The sequence below is a fragment of the Ambystoma mexicanum genome, chromosome 4q (genome assembly GCF_040938575.1).
Source record: "Ambystoma mexicanum isolate Mex_15411 chromosome 4q, UKY_AmexF1_1, whole genome shotgun sequence".
Lineage (NCBI taxonomy): Eukaryota > Metazoa > Chordata > Amphibia > Caudata > Ambystomatidae > Ambystoma > Ambystoma mexicanum.
In genome coordinates, this window is record NC_090928.1 from 523,197,275 (window position 1) to 523,212,434 (window position 15,160).

The 15,160-nt window shown below is 43.8% G+C and overlaps 1 protein-coding gene across 1 annotated transcript in view; it reads right to left on the bottom strand.

Moving 5' to 3' along the window:
- Positions 1-15,160, bottom strand: part of CFAP61 (cilia and flagella associated protein 61) — a 2,971,729-nt gene that overhangs the window by 954,084 nt on the left and 2,002,485 nt on the right. The window lies entirely within an intron of this gene.

Below are 15,160 nucleotides of genomic sequence, written 5' to 3' on the forward strand. Positions count from 1 at the left end.
TCTCAGGTGCACATGGAGTTTTTAGGCTAGCAGCAATAGGTTTGACCTGCAAGGCAAGACTACATTTATATCCTTGGGGGTCTTGCCAATCCTACCAGACCTGGAGTATGACTCCCATCTAGCCTACTTCTTGCTTGTTGCTTCTATTTTATTCTGTAAGGGCCAATTATTCTTTAGTGTTGTTAGTGGGCTTGTCAACCCCACGAGATCCAGATTCTGACTGCTGGATAGCCTCATTGCTTTCTATGGGGTCTGTATGTGTGGTCCCTATCAGTCTTCGGTCCCAGGCTCACAAGGCTCATAACTATCTCAGCCTTGGTACTATGGTTGAACTTCATACTCTTCAGTGGCTTCACCTTCCCCTCTTAGCTCCCCCTCTAACATTTGGAGCCCTTGATTTAGTCAATGCTGAATTGTGTCTCTTGACCTTATTGCCCATCTCATTCCCTCATCCTCCTCCTCTTGTTGGTATTATCTCTCCTTCCTTCCTCCTCCTGGTCCCCTCTCTCCAGCTGTTTCCTTTGACTGATATTTTCTTCATCCTTTTGCCTAATGGTTTCATCCTTCAAACTCCTCCTTCCCTCCTTCTTTCTGATCTATGCCTTCAACATGCATTGCTTTCACTGCACTCTCTGGGTTTTCAACCTCGTGTTCAGCTTCACTTTGCTCCACACACTCTGACCAGCTCCAAACTCCCACACCAACTCCAAACTCTGAATTATTTGCATACTTGGGGCCAGGAGCAAATAGGGCTGACCATATTCTAAGCTGGCACATTCACATGGGCTTATCAGTCAAGCAGGATGATTGGTTTGTAACATTTGGTCCCTCGACCAAAAATGGTGTGGCTGAGCTAAATGCTAGGTTGCTCCTTTTGACCGGGCTGCCTGATTACACCATGGCTCTCTCCATCCCTAGCATGTGTTTCTTTGTCTCACTGTGCCTGACATTTGCTACCTACGCACCCTTTTATATGTCAATGGGCATAGTAGAACAGTGGCTCACGATCCACTCGGCAGGCTTCGAGAATGTGCACAGTATTTCTCCTATTCACCGTCTGTGATTTGCTTGTGTGGGGGTGGACCTTTAATCACCTTAACCCAAACCAGGCCCACCACTTAAGAAGCAAGTACACGGTTGTACATAAAGCAAGTTTATTGTACATAAGCTCCGGGAGCGGTTAGATGGTGTTGCAGGTCCAAACTAACCCAAGTCTCAATAATACAACATCAGTTGGCATTTCAGTACTTTTTGCAACAATTTAAAACACTCTGAGATAAATCTATTACTCTCCACCCACCACATGTGATTGGACAAAGCTTCTTCAAAGAAGTCCCATATTTCCCCAATTCTTCCATTTTCATTGGTCAGGCTTATCTTCATTGTTATCTTCAGATCATATTCAAATCACACCTCTTCTTGGGAATCGTTGTAGTAGGTCCTGACGTTGGTGCACGATTTAAACATTATTATTGAAAACATAATTCATTGCTAGCAATAACTAGCCTTAAACCTTTAACTTTAAGTATGATTGCACATGGTCTCGCTGACTTATTTTAGCAATTAAAGGAAGGTCTGCTTAACCATTATTTCCCTTGAACCATAGATAGCCATTTCCATTCCACAGACTTCTGGCGCCTTAATCTAATCTATGCAGCCACCTATGACCTGGCAGATCCTGGCTTTGGCCCGTGTTCAATGCCACCAAAGAAATCACTAATCCCCTCTAAAGGTTTTAATACAAAGGGGCAGATAGCATATGTTCTCTTGCAAGTACTGTGAACTTGCCCTGTTTGTACAACCTTATTACTAGGTAACCAATTGTCTTCCACATCAAGAATGTTCCTGCCACTTTTAGAATGCCTGTCTAACAACTAATTCTTGAAAGAACCCCCCCTGTATGAGTTTGCGTTTGTGTTTTTAATATTGCATCTTCCTACGTGATTCATATGGATTTGCGACACTACCCCAGTTTTACCGTCATGATCAATATGGTGTGTGCAACATACATTCTTCGCAATAAAGGGGACGGTCCTTGACCACCCAGACACTCGCTGCAATGAGAATCTGCACATGCGCACCCCATGGGTTATCTGGAAAACACTGTACTTCCCTCTATTCTGGGGAATCAGTGTTGGCTCTTGCACAGAGGATAAGAATGCAGAAGAGGCTTTGGGTAGATCCACCACCTACGACCTTCAGGGTTAACATCACATAACGAGTGGCCTCCCCCATCCCGAGGTTCCATTTCTCCCCACTTTCCAACCTCAAAACTGGGACTTTATCAAGCCAATCATATTTTGTAATCGTGCTGGGGCTACAATTAGCAATTAAATGACAAGGACCCAATTTGTGCTGTCTTAGTGAGGTCACAGAGACCGGAATTGTGCTGTTGCTTCAATTGGTGCACATCCTGACACTGTGCCAGAGAGACACCCAGACATATTTGCTCAATTCACTAGCATTACAACCAGCACAAATCCCAACACTGCTCCATTAGTAAAAATAGACAAAGAACACTATTTCCTCAGTGACAAGTAATGGGAGTGTGCCATGAATGCCAAAGGGAAATTCTCAGAGACCCCACCCAAATCGGTCTGCTTGTAATCGTGTTGGTTTGGGCTGGGCCTGGCACTTCAGCTCACCCCAGCCAGCTTCCAAGCCAATAATAGCAGACACTACTTGGAGGGCAGGCCGTTCACTGCTGTATCCACCATTTCTTGCAGGCTTGCTGATAGCCACAACCCTAGTCCACCCTGGCAAGCACTAGTGTCCCTTCTTTCTGGCATGGACAAGTGTGGGGAACCCCTTCTAGGAGAGGCCTCTAAAGCCTGGGCAAAACGCATGTGTCAAGGGAACCTGGGCATGACGTGTGGCGTAATATAAATTGGGAATTATGTGTAGCGTTGGTATTCTGTAAACTAGCAATGATGTACTAAGTGCGTATACTGTAAATCTGCCATGATGTTACAACTGGGCAGAACGGAAACTGTCAATCGGTCGATAAGTGAGAATGAGGTAATTTGGTAAGTGAGCACAATGTAAATTATTAACAGTGTGGGTATGCAGGAAAATGTAAATAATGTGCTAAATAAGTATAATGTATACTGTTAAGCATCTGCTATCTAGGTTACATATCCATACAGCGAATAAAAAGCTTGCACAGGATATAATTTCATCACAATACTTCAATGTATAGTCCCATTGGCAATTGGATCAATTATAGATGAAGACGTCACAAGTCCCAGTGTGAAAGTGCTTAAACAGCCAAAAATGGTTAAGGGTGATTCTTGACATGAGACAAATTCCCCCACAATTATAAGTGGGGGGGGGGTACAATGGCATTTATCCTCCCCAGTTTCCCCCAATTTATGTGTCTCTCTGCTGCACCAGTTTGTGTGTCTGCAGCGTGTCCCTGTGAAGTGATGCGTGCAAACTTCAGACTCTGAAGTTTGCACGCAGTTCAGACAATGGCATAACAGGGGCCCCCGCAGCCCCCGCAAGCACATGTTCTGGGAGATGCCCCCACTGGAGAAAAAAATGAAAAAATATATTTTTTCAATTTCTTTTTGAAATGTTTCTTTTTGTAGTCACTCTGCATTAATAAAGAAATTATTTCTGTAACAGAAACTTTCTTTTTGCAGTCCGAGGGCTCTCCCCACCCCATGACAGTGAAGACCCCAGGCTGGAGGCCTCCATGTCATGGGGTAGGGGCGAAGAAATAGTTTATTTTTTAAGGCACTTTGCCGTCATAAAGAAATTACTTCCATTATGGATCGTTCCTTAATGGAAATAATTTCTTTATGAAGTCAGAGCGACTTCAGAAAGAAACCATTTCTTTTTGAAGTAATAGGGCTCCACTCAACCCCATATCGTGTGTGTGTATGAGTGAATTATGAAAGGGTTTACACTTAAATGTGTAGGTGGCTGCCTGTGTGACTGTATGGTGAAAGGGTGCACACTTAAATGTATGGGTGGGTGCCTGGGTGGGCGTGCCTCTATTGTGAAAGGGTGTACACTTAAATGTACAGGTGGCTGCTTGGGTGTGCCTGCATGGTGAAAGAGTGCACACTTAAATGTATGGATGGCTGGGTGTGGGTGTGTATATATGGTGAATGGTGTGTGTGCTTGTGTTCAGGGGCGCAACAAAACTTACATTTCGGGGGTGCTAATCCTTCAAATGTTGGGAGAGGCGCTAACTTCACGGGCGGTGGGGGAGGGGCAAACTTATTTGTGTGGGGGCATCTAACTTCTTTGCGCATTTAATGAGACTATTCTAGTGCAGCTTCAATGTTACACGCAGTTAACTCTCTCCTTTATGTCTGAAAGTACCCATTTATGGACTGCTGTGAGAATGAACGGTCTCCTGTCCCCTCTCTACCCTTCCAATCACTCCCCTGACATGCAAGTACTAAACCCACATCATGATTTCAATTGCCTAAAAAATGCTTAACGTTACTAATTGCTGGGCCCTTGTTAACAGCGAAACCCAGTTGCTGTTTAACATCTGTGTCCTGTTCTGTCCGGCAACTGCTCTGAAGTTCAGCTTCGTTGAGTGAACAGAGCCCAAAATTTCAAGGGGTGGGGGTGCTGAAGCTCAGTAAACTCAATGGTGTTACGCCACTACTTGTGTTTAATGCCTTGATTACGTTTTGGTAATCATCATTACTCCTAGCCCTATTCTTCCTCGTCCCTGTACTTGTGTATGAGGCAGTACTTGTGTATGAGGCACTCTGCCTCATACACAAGTACTGGGATGAGGTAGAGGTACATGGAGGTAATGCCTGATTTAGCTACCAGTAATCTTCATTACTCCTAGTCCCACTCTTTCTCATCCCAATACTTACCTATGAGGCAAGGAGCCTCATACGTAAGCTTTGGGACAAGGAAGAGGGACGTGAAGGTAATTCTGGGCCAATTAGCTAATTTTGGAGGATGTTGTGGGAGGTGGGACAGAGAGGGGAATGTGTGGGGGTCAGGATTGTGTGATAAATCATAAAGGTGGTCCATGTCCAGGCTAAGCAGGCATGATATGTGCTGGTGCAGCCAGTCTAGTCATTCCTCAGTTTGGTATGACTTTTCTTTAACTGCGCATTTCTGATAAAGCAGACCTGCTAAGTGTAATTACCTGGCTAGACTGACATTTGGGTGCTTCCAGTCTAGCCGTTTCTTACTGTGGCATTGTACATTTTTCTGGACATCTGTAATAAAATGATATGATATAAGTCATTTATAACAGGCCTGTACACAAGTGTTTCTAGGCACGACAAGACAAGGGGGGAAGAAGGAGAACAAGACAAACAATCTTACTAGGCCTTGTGTCATTCAGATAGTGCAAGTGCAAGAATGAGAAATGGGAGGGGGGGGAATACAAGGAAGAGGGGAGGGGAAAACAGGGCAGTAATGCTCTGAGTGGGTGAAGCCAGGGCAGCGCGGCTCTGGGTAGTGAAAGGAGAACAAGGGACTGTAGGGTTACAGTTACAGCCCCTTTGTGCGTGGTAGGCCTGGAGGCAGTGCAAGGGTGACTGATCAAGAAAGAGCCTGGACTAGGTGAGATTCTGAGGGTAGCCAAACAACCAGTCGGTACAGCAGATGGGTAGGTCAGGTAGGTCAGCAGGGGAGGGAGAGAGAGAAAGCAGAGGAGAAGAGGAAAGTTTTGAGCTGCTTTCGGACCTTCAGGTGGTCCGCTCAAGTTTGAGAGGGGCAGGGAGGCCATTCCAGAGGGAGGCACCTGCAAAGGAGAGAGATCTACCCCCCACTCTCTGCCTGGAGAAGTGTCTAACCCTTAGAGAGTTGGAGGTATCTAGGGGGGAATACATACATGGATAAGGCACCCAATGTGATACAATAAAGGAAATGCTGTGCAGTTTGAGTGTTACACTTATGTCCAGCAACAATCAGTAGTACTACAATGCTAATACTAACAAGGGAGACAGTGACAGTGACCTGGCCAGTATGAGCAGCAACCACCCATGCCTTCTCTCTCATGAGTGGGTTATTTTTTTTATTTTATTTTTTTTATATGGTTTATTGCAAACCTTTAAAATACAACTCATTCATACAGAATAATACTAACATTAATACAAGAACTCTTCAAATCAACATATTGTTCTACAGAGACCGAACTGGCAAAACTATGAATGAGGAAGAAAGAGAAAACATAAAGAAAAGATAAAAATGAAAACTAAAAATACTGCAAAGGCCTATACTTGTTCATCTTCGAGCCACTCACATCATTTTGGTCTATGTCAATTAAAAAAAAAACAGAAAAAAAGAAAAAAACAATCTTTTACAATTCCTCATGTACAGAATGAAAACGTAACAATATTTCTTCAAGAAAGAAGGTCAATGTAATCGTCAATGCCCTGTCAGTCTCGTCTAACATTATCTGCCACCAGTCTAGTACGGTTAATGCTGGACGTTTTTCAACAAATCTTCCCAAATGTTTTGTTCTTTCTTGTCGGAGCAAAGGGCAGAACAACGTTAAATGTTTTAAGGTTTCCTCATTAGCTTTGCAAAGTCTGCATTGGCCACTCACATAGCAGTAGGAGTTCCCTTGGGTAGGCACAAATCTCTAGACCAAAAGATGTTCTCAAGAGAGCTCCATAGCTCTTTTGGACAGCCTAATGTGCATTCTGCACCAAAGATTAATGCAGAAACCACTTTTTGTTTATAGAATGCCAAAGCTGGTAGCAGGGAGTATTTCCCATGTTTCCGATTTAGGACAGCAGCTTGAACTGCTAGAATGTGGCATTTCATTTTTGTTGTTTTAACCACGGGGCGTCATTGATGTTCGAATTGATTTGCATAACCAAACAGCACGCATTCATTGTAATGTTCAATAAGGATGTATCCATGTGCCAGCGAAAGTTTGGGTGACATTTTTTCTTTTGGCCACTTAGATTTTCAAGAACAAGGATTTCCGATTTTGAAGCGTTAATGTTCAACCAATTGGTTCTTACATATTGACCTAATGCGTTCAATTTTCTTTGGAGGCCGATTGGTGTTAAATCTAATAATATCAAGTCATCTGCGTAGAGGAGATGACTTATAGACACTCCATTTGTTTTTGATGAGAATGATCTAGGGCTTTCAATGGCTTGATCAATGTCGCAGATAAATAAATTGAAAATGATCGCAGCCAAGGGACATCCTTGTTTGACTAAACATTGGGTTTTAATGGGCGCAGATAGTTTGCCGGAGCGATCCAATCGAATTCTTATCACAGTATTCATGTGCAAGTCCTTTGTTGCCAACAGTAAGCTTGGAGGGCAATTCCAATTAAGCATCTTTGACCATAATCTCTCACGGTCTATGCTGTCAAATGCGTGAGATAGATCGATTATGGCTAGGTAGGTCTAAGTGCTAGTTCTTATCGCATCCATCTTCAATATGTTGACAATTAGGAGGTTTGAGCTACACCCCACTCCTTTAACAAACCGTGTTTGTCTCTGGTCAATATGCTTACTAGCGGTAGTCCACGCTAGAAGCTTGCGTTGTATGAGTGTGGTGTAGATCTTACTCAGGACATCCAATAGTGCAATAGGGCGATAGTCTGTTGAATTCGCTCTGTTGCCCTTCTTAAATTTTGGTATAATTATTGCACTTTTCCAGGATGTCAGTGTTGCGCACGTACTTGAGATGTCTTCGAACAAGATGTAACAGAAGTCGGCACATGCTTCCGGATTTTCTTCCAATATGAAGTTGGTCAACCCATCAGGGCCTGGGGCACGCTATGTACTTATTCTATTGATGGTTTTGAGAATATCAGAACATTTGAGTTGCAGGTCCCACCTAGCCAGATCTGGCAGTACCGGTTCAGGGAAGTGAACTTTCTTTTTATATAGATGTTCATAATGACTTATCCAATCGGTTTCAGTCACCATGTTTGTTTGGAGTGCCGTCTGAGAGCACTCTTGCTCCTTAATTAAAGTCCAAAATTGACTGATGTTTTTATTTTGCATTTTTGCAAGCATCAGTTCTGCGTCCTGTTGGAGCATGATTGCTCGATGTGACTTAAGCCAATTTTTATATGACTGTTTAGATTTTTTAATGTTCACCAAGTCCTCGGCAGTATACGGTTTCTCATAAGCTCTGATTTTGCTTCTCAAATACCTTTTTTGTTTCAAGATGTCAAGATAAAAGGTGTGTTTGTTAATAAATGTCTTTTTCCTCACACCTTGTGCTTCAGAGAAGATGGTTAGAAGATGACGGTATTCCACAAGGCCATGTTCTTCTTGATAGGCATTATTGAGCGATCTCACATTTTGTTCTTTTAATCTAAGTCTAATGCTTCTTGGTTCAACTGCTATGTCATGTTCCAATAATGGGGACTGCCCATCCTGCATGCAATTGATTTTCAAAAGTATTAAATTGTGGTCGCTTTCTATTTTAGTCCAGGATTGATTCCGGATTCAGTCTCTTCCAGGTTGGTTTTGCTGGTATGTCACCTGGGGTATTGCCATTAAGAAGCTGTAAATTTCTCAGATCCATTTCAGCACACCATTGTACAGCTTTAGATGCGCTTTCCGCAATTCTGTGGCGTTTTTTGTTTGTTAGCTCTAAACAGTTGATATTCAAGTCTCCACAGATTAGAAATTTCTGAGCCGCTTCCTGCTCGTAAATTTGATCTATAGATTAAGTAATTTTATCAATAAAAACAGCTGAGTCACTAGAGCTGTGTTGCCAGTAGACAAAGATGTATAAATGGTTTTGTTCATTCTCATCCCACCCATCTAAGACCACTACTACTTTCTGAATGTAGGGTGAGATGTTAAGCACTTGCAGAATTTTATGACCAGACTTCCTTTGTACGAATGTCAATAAGCCAGCCGATGGACGTCCCATTTTCTTCTTAATGGCTGGGTTTAGAGCGACTTCATAACCATCTACTGTGGGGCATTCAACCAGCCACGTTTCCTGCAGACACGCTATATTCAAATTTCCAAGCCAGTTGGATTGAAACAGGTGAACAAAACCGCGGGTATTCCAACATCCAGGTGTGCACTCCTTGAATGAACCCGAATCGCGGCATTAGCCACGTGATTGAGCAGCTAAGGCTGACTAGATACAGCTCCAATCTGTGATTTCACTACAGGATTGAATTGTGCAGGGCATAGTAGCGTCTCCTCCAGATACAGGACCTTTATGAACAAAGATTATTTTAATGGGTTCTCTGGTTTCCGATGGTTGCAGGAGACTCGGTTCTTCTTGTCGCTGTGACATGTTGTTAGCAGTAGGTATTTGATGGTTATTCACAATAATTTCAGGCTGGGTCTTCCTTGTGACCTTCTGTGTAAGACATTGATTTAGCTTTCTGTCTCTTTTGAGGTCAGTATCAGATGTTGGTTGTTTATCTTCAGGATTCTGAGTTAGTTGCGGCTCTGTGATATCAAAACCCATCGATATTAAGGTAGGGGGGGCATCTAGTATGATATTACAAATTATGCGAGAGTCAATATGAAGTTTTACCGCATCGTTTTGATTTTCCTTAAAAAATTCAACTATTTTTATGTTGTTTGTGTTGATCATACGCACGCTTGGTACATAGTTCAACAATTGTAGGACATTATTCTGATTCAGTGACAGATCATCTTCAATGTCCTCTATGCGTTCCAAGCGTAGGCAGTACTTCGCACTTAGATGGTTCTTGATATTTTGCCTCACATAATTTCTTTTCACAGATGTTGTCTAATGGGCTTTCTTGTGGTCATTCTCGGAGATTCCTCTCATCTGTGAATTGCTGTTCTGGTTGATATTTCTCACTCTGTCCTTGACAATTTTTTTGGTGGAGTTCCCTTTTTTCTTCTCTATGCCTGATTTAGGGCCTGTGTTTGTTGAGAGGAGCTCTAGATCCTCGTTACGCTGGGACACAGTAAGTTTGTCCCATTTTTCGAAGAGCGTCACAAATGGCGGGCTCTGTGGATTTTCCAACGTCATCGGTTCCGGGCTGAAGGATGGCACTATCGTGCATACTCTAGCCGGTTTATCCTTTAAGAACTGAGGTAACACGGGAGGCTCAACGGATTCTCCCACAGCACGGTCGACACCCTTTAGATCTTGAAGTTGCTCAAGTTCGTCTACATCAAAGTCCTCATAGACAGATAGCTCCAGGAGATCAGTAGGAATTTCAGTATTGGATGCCTGGGTGTCTTTTGTGCTGTCTTGTACCACTTGAGTCGGCTTCAAATTTTGAGGAGCCACTGGAATTGCCTGAATGCACACTGCATTTGAATTAATAGTAAGGCTTACAGCTTTTATGTTTCTGAGGAATTTTCTCTAGTTATTAGCTATACAAGGTCTATTCACTTTTTGATTTTTAGGTTTTTTACTTAGTGGTGGTTTTGGTTGAACTGCTTTGCCGACTTCTTTTTGTGGGGCTTTAAAGATCGAGAACATGTCTTCCACAGTGTTTATGTCTGAATCTGGAGGCAGCCCAGGACTCATAAGGTCTATAGTTCCCCCTCTAAGATCGACAGAAGTTGAAGGCATTTGAGAATCACCGTTTGCATTATTTTCCATGTTTTGGGCACTTTCCACTGCAACAGCAAAATATGTGATTTCAACAATTGGTGCAGATGCTCTTTCAAGCAGATTTTTTCCCAAAAGATTTTTATCACCATTCAGGGAACTAGATCGAATTAGACTATCCTCACAAGCATCTTCTTCGTTCTCTGCATTACTTTTTAATGGCGCTTCTGTTGAGCCTTTTGTATCCAATGTAGTTTGACCTGATATCAAGTTCTGTCCTGCATGATCAATTCCAGTCAGAACCTCTACAGGCATTTCAATTGGTGCTTCTTTGTTAACTGCCTCTTTATTGGATTCCTTGACTGCTGGTCGAGATCCAACGGGCTCACTTTCATGAACAACGTGAGCTGTTCTAGGTTGAAGACTGAGTCCATCATGTGCGTGATGTTTTTGATGCCTTAATAAGCCGAGAGCTTCTTTGGCCACCCCAGTCAGAAGCTTCTTGTTATCGCTATTCATTTGTTTTTGATCTACTAAGGTCGCCAAAGAACAGTCAATTTTATTTGTTGATTCATAAAACATTTGTTTAAATAAGTTGTTATTAAATTCCAAATTGACCACTTTGGAGTTCATCAAGGCGACTAGCGTGGTTAGATCATTCAAACTGTCCTTCACTTGCTCGTACAACTTAATGAACAGGCTCAAAGACAAGGACAGTGTGGATATTAGGACTGGTTGCAAGTTTCGCATGATTTTGGCGAGAAGTTCTTCCTGGTTTGCAGGTCCTTGCAGTGTTCTCGACCTGGTTCGGTGCTGTAGTCTACACATTTTTGGATACTCTCCTTCTATGAATGATGAGTCTGTAGAGGAATCATCTGAACTAGACTCTTTTTCAATAGATGATCGGGTCTTGCTCATCGTTAGATTTGTAGATTTCTGGACCAAACCTTCGATGCTTTGTGTAGGCAATATTAAGTTTTGTTTCTTCTGTTCTCTTATTTGTGAGCAGATGATGCCTGTGGAATCACTGTCTTCTATCCTTCTACGCTTAGAAGGAATAGAACGTCCTGTAATATCATTTGCAGTCTTTATTTTGGATTGACCCATGCCAAGTTCTAATAGTACCTTACTACTACATTCTCTCGTTGGCTCATCTGAGTTTAGAGCAACTCGAGCCAAATTAATGTTAGTTAGGTCCTGTAGAAGTTTATTTACTACTACAAGTGAGTTTATGCTTGTCGTTGCATTAGAAGAATACTGAGGCAGTTCATTGAGATCTGGGGCAGAGATTGCATCAATGGGCTGCCGTACTTCAGGCATTATTTGGTCTGCACTTGTGTGGACGGTCGTTTGACCCAACCCCAAAATTATTCCACTTGAAACGCATTCCTTGCGGATCTTACTACAATAAACATCATGCACAATGTTTGTAGGTGGAGCATCTTGTGCAGGATCCCTCGTTTTGGACAGCGTTAACTCCATGTGCAACGTGCTGCCATTTGGCACAGTGTTTTTATATCCGATAAGTTCACATTCTCATTCATCGACAACCTCACTGTGGAATGCTTGTGGGTACACTCCGGGATGTTGCTCATGACCAGGGATTAACAGGGCATCGTTGGGAAAGTTGAAGTGTGTCCCATGTATGAATGCCCTACCCTGTATTGCGTTACAAAAGACCCCTGAATTGGTAGATGTTAATTCTTCTGGGATAAATTAAGGCATGTCTGATGCGGAGAAATAAGGAGTCGCATGTATAATGCACTCTGCTTCACTGCCGATTAACATCTCTTTAGGCTCACACAGCCGCCATTGGTAAGCAGACCACGCATGCGCGGCCAACACACCCAAGACAGGAACCGCCTGAGCGTTGGCCGTCAGATGCAGCACATCTCCCCGAACTACGCCGCAAGGGGCCCCAACACCGCCCACACCCGACAACCCCCCGGTGACACCCACAGCAGAAGCGACAGCCCACGGTCCGCGAGTGCTCCACAGGGTATTATTTCACTCTGTGTGGTCAGATAAGGGTCAGCATTGATGGGCAACAGTAGTTTGTTACCCTTCTACACCAACTTCTGCTTGGTGACTCAGGTGAACTTTAATCTAATTTCTGTTGTTCATACATTTCCAGTAAGTCAATTACTTTTGCAACAGTGCAGCCCTTCTCAGCTTCTAGCACACTATACAGGTGCATTGAATCACGAAAGGCCTAATCAGGCATATTGCTTGCACAGCCCTTTTGGATCACTCTTATTCTGTGGACGCTTCATATTGGTGCTTTCCTGTCCTGTGTCAGGTTCCTATGCCTCAATTCTTTCAGCAATAGCAATCCAGTGAACCCTAACCCTCTTTCCTGGGCAGGTTGCGGACGTTTCCCTGTTTCTAATTAAATTGCAGGTGCCAAGAATTTACGGGGAGGTAGGAGTTTGTGCTACCTCTGCGCAAGACCCACAGAAGATCCTGACAGCAAGACTCATCATCTCACCCATAGAATAAGGCAACACATTCCTCTCGGCTCCTCTCTACCCCTTTTAAAAGGACTTTATGTGGCAGCTTGCGTAATCACACGCTCTTCTCAATACAATCACACTCACAGTGCCACCACACTGGTCGTTTTTCATAATCTTTCACTCCCAACTGACCTTCTCTACACAATGTTCTACATCATAATTAAGGCCCTCCCTGACAAGAAGACATCGCCAGTAGCCTATGAGGCTACCATTCCACTGAAAGCTATGCCCAAGTCAGGCTGGAATAAAAATGCATGGGCTAATACCCCACGTCAAAAACTCTTTTGCTTAAACAACTTGTGGATGAAAACGCAGTGAATAGAACTTGCGTCATCACTCAATTGTTCCACTTTTGCAACCAGGGGACTAAAATTGTGTGGTGACACTGCTATTTTAATGTATAAATGCATGGGTCAATAGCTCCTACGTCAAAAACTCTTTTTGCTTCAACAACTTGTGGATGAAAATGCATGATACTGTGTCCTTTTTATACCAGTACCATGCTAGTGCTGACACCAGCTATCATGTTTGTGCCAATGCTTTTAAATATTGATTGTCTACGATGCCACACTGACTGTCACCGGGTATGGTTGATAAACATTCACCATTGATCCCTCTCCCACTTTCGACAGACACTAGGACGCCTAGGCCCACAATGGCCAATCGACCCAGGCACCTTACATCCAGCGCACCCCCACGCGCCTTTCTAAAAACACTGACCATGATGTGATTGGTTCGCTCGGCCGCCTCCCACACCAACCACGCATCCCCATTGGCTGAACGTCAGCCTCTAGGAACGTTTATAGACACGGAAGCCGGTCTCCCTTGCACAGCACCACTGTGAGCTGAGGACCCCGCGAACACAGAAGCACCAGACGCACTGCGGTAAGTTGATAGGGTCCTTTACCTGTGTTACTCTATTCTATGTCGCAACGCCTGCAGTTAGGAGCGACTTTCACGTACGGTCGTTGTATAATTAACCACGTGCTTTCGCCCACTTACAACTGCAACCAGGCACTATCCACTAGCTTCAATTAGCATTTTTTGGCACTCCTACTCCAAGGCACCTCTACAGTTGTCTATTGACCCCGCCTCCAGCAACAAAATTGTGCACATGCAGCGTGCATTGTGTTCCTTAGACCAGAATGCACAGTTTTCACGTTGCACCAAGCATAAGACCGGACGCTTTCAGAACCAGATATTTGAACATGGACCACACTGTTTCACTCATGCATCACCCTTACACACCTGGTGGTCTACCAGGCATTCTGCACAGGCCTGCATCACTGTTGCACATCTCAAGTTACGATAGACGCACCAGAAAGGATACACTACACCTGGAGCCATACCCACTTGTGGAACCACGTCACTCCACTTACCTCCATGGATACGTCACGGCCATCCGGAACTATTCTCCAAGGTCCACATAGAATACTTCTTCACTCTATGGGCACGTATGGACTACTACCACGGCAAACAGGGGGTACAGACCCCTGGCAGGATTCCCTCACCACCACCGAATCCACCACTAGTAGACCTCTTTGAGGATCATTTGGTCATGATCCTCCCTTGGTTTTCCTCTCAGATTTGGGACCGACCCTGGCCCATTCCAGTCTGCGGGACCCTGAGAGACTTCGGCCTCCAGGACACTTCGGCCAACTCTGAAAGTGCAACTTTGCACTAACAATCCAGCAATTATATGAGGATTGTCCACAGCATCCTACTGCTATTGCAGCAGCAGGTAAGCTGTTTTTTGATACACCACGTGATGTATCACCACGGCACCACTCGGCCAGTATTGAATACTTTTATGAACCAGTCAATTATTCTCTGAGATCCTGACAGCTTCTTTTAAACCTACAGATTCTACGAACAAGCACCACAATTGGTGTCCCTCCTGACGAAGGCCAGCATACAGACAGGCTTCAATCAAGCCCTATTTTGGCCAAAACACACCTGTGTCGATCCCCGTGACACAACTGTACCATCCCCCTTTCATGTATGTTTTGTAAAGACTGTTGTGTACACCTTGTGTGAACCAATCCTGGGACCATCTTAAGTCTCAGGCGCACTTCCCTTGCATAGTAGGTTTCTACCTCATCTGTCTTTGGAATGTGCCTCCCTGTGGACTTTTGACCTCAATACCTCTGAGGTCGACACTTACCCGTGTTACCATT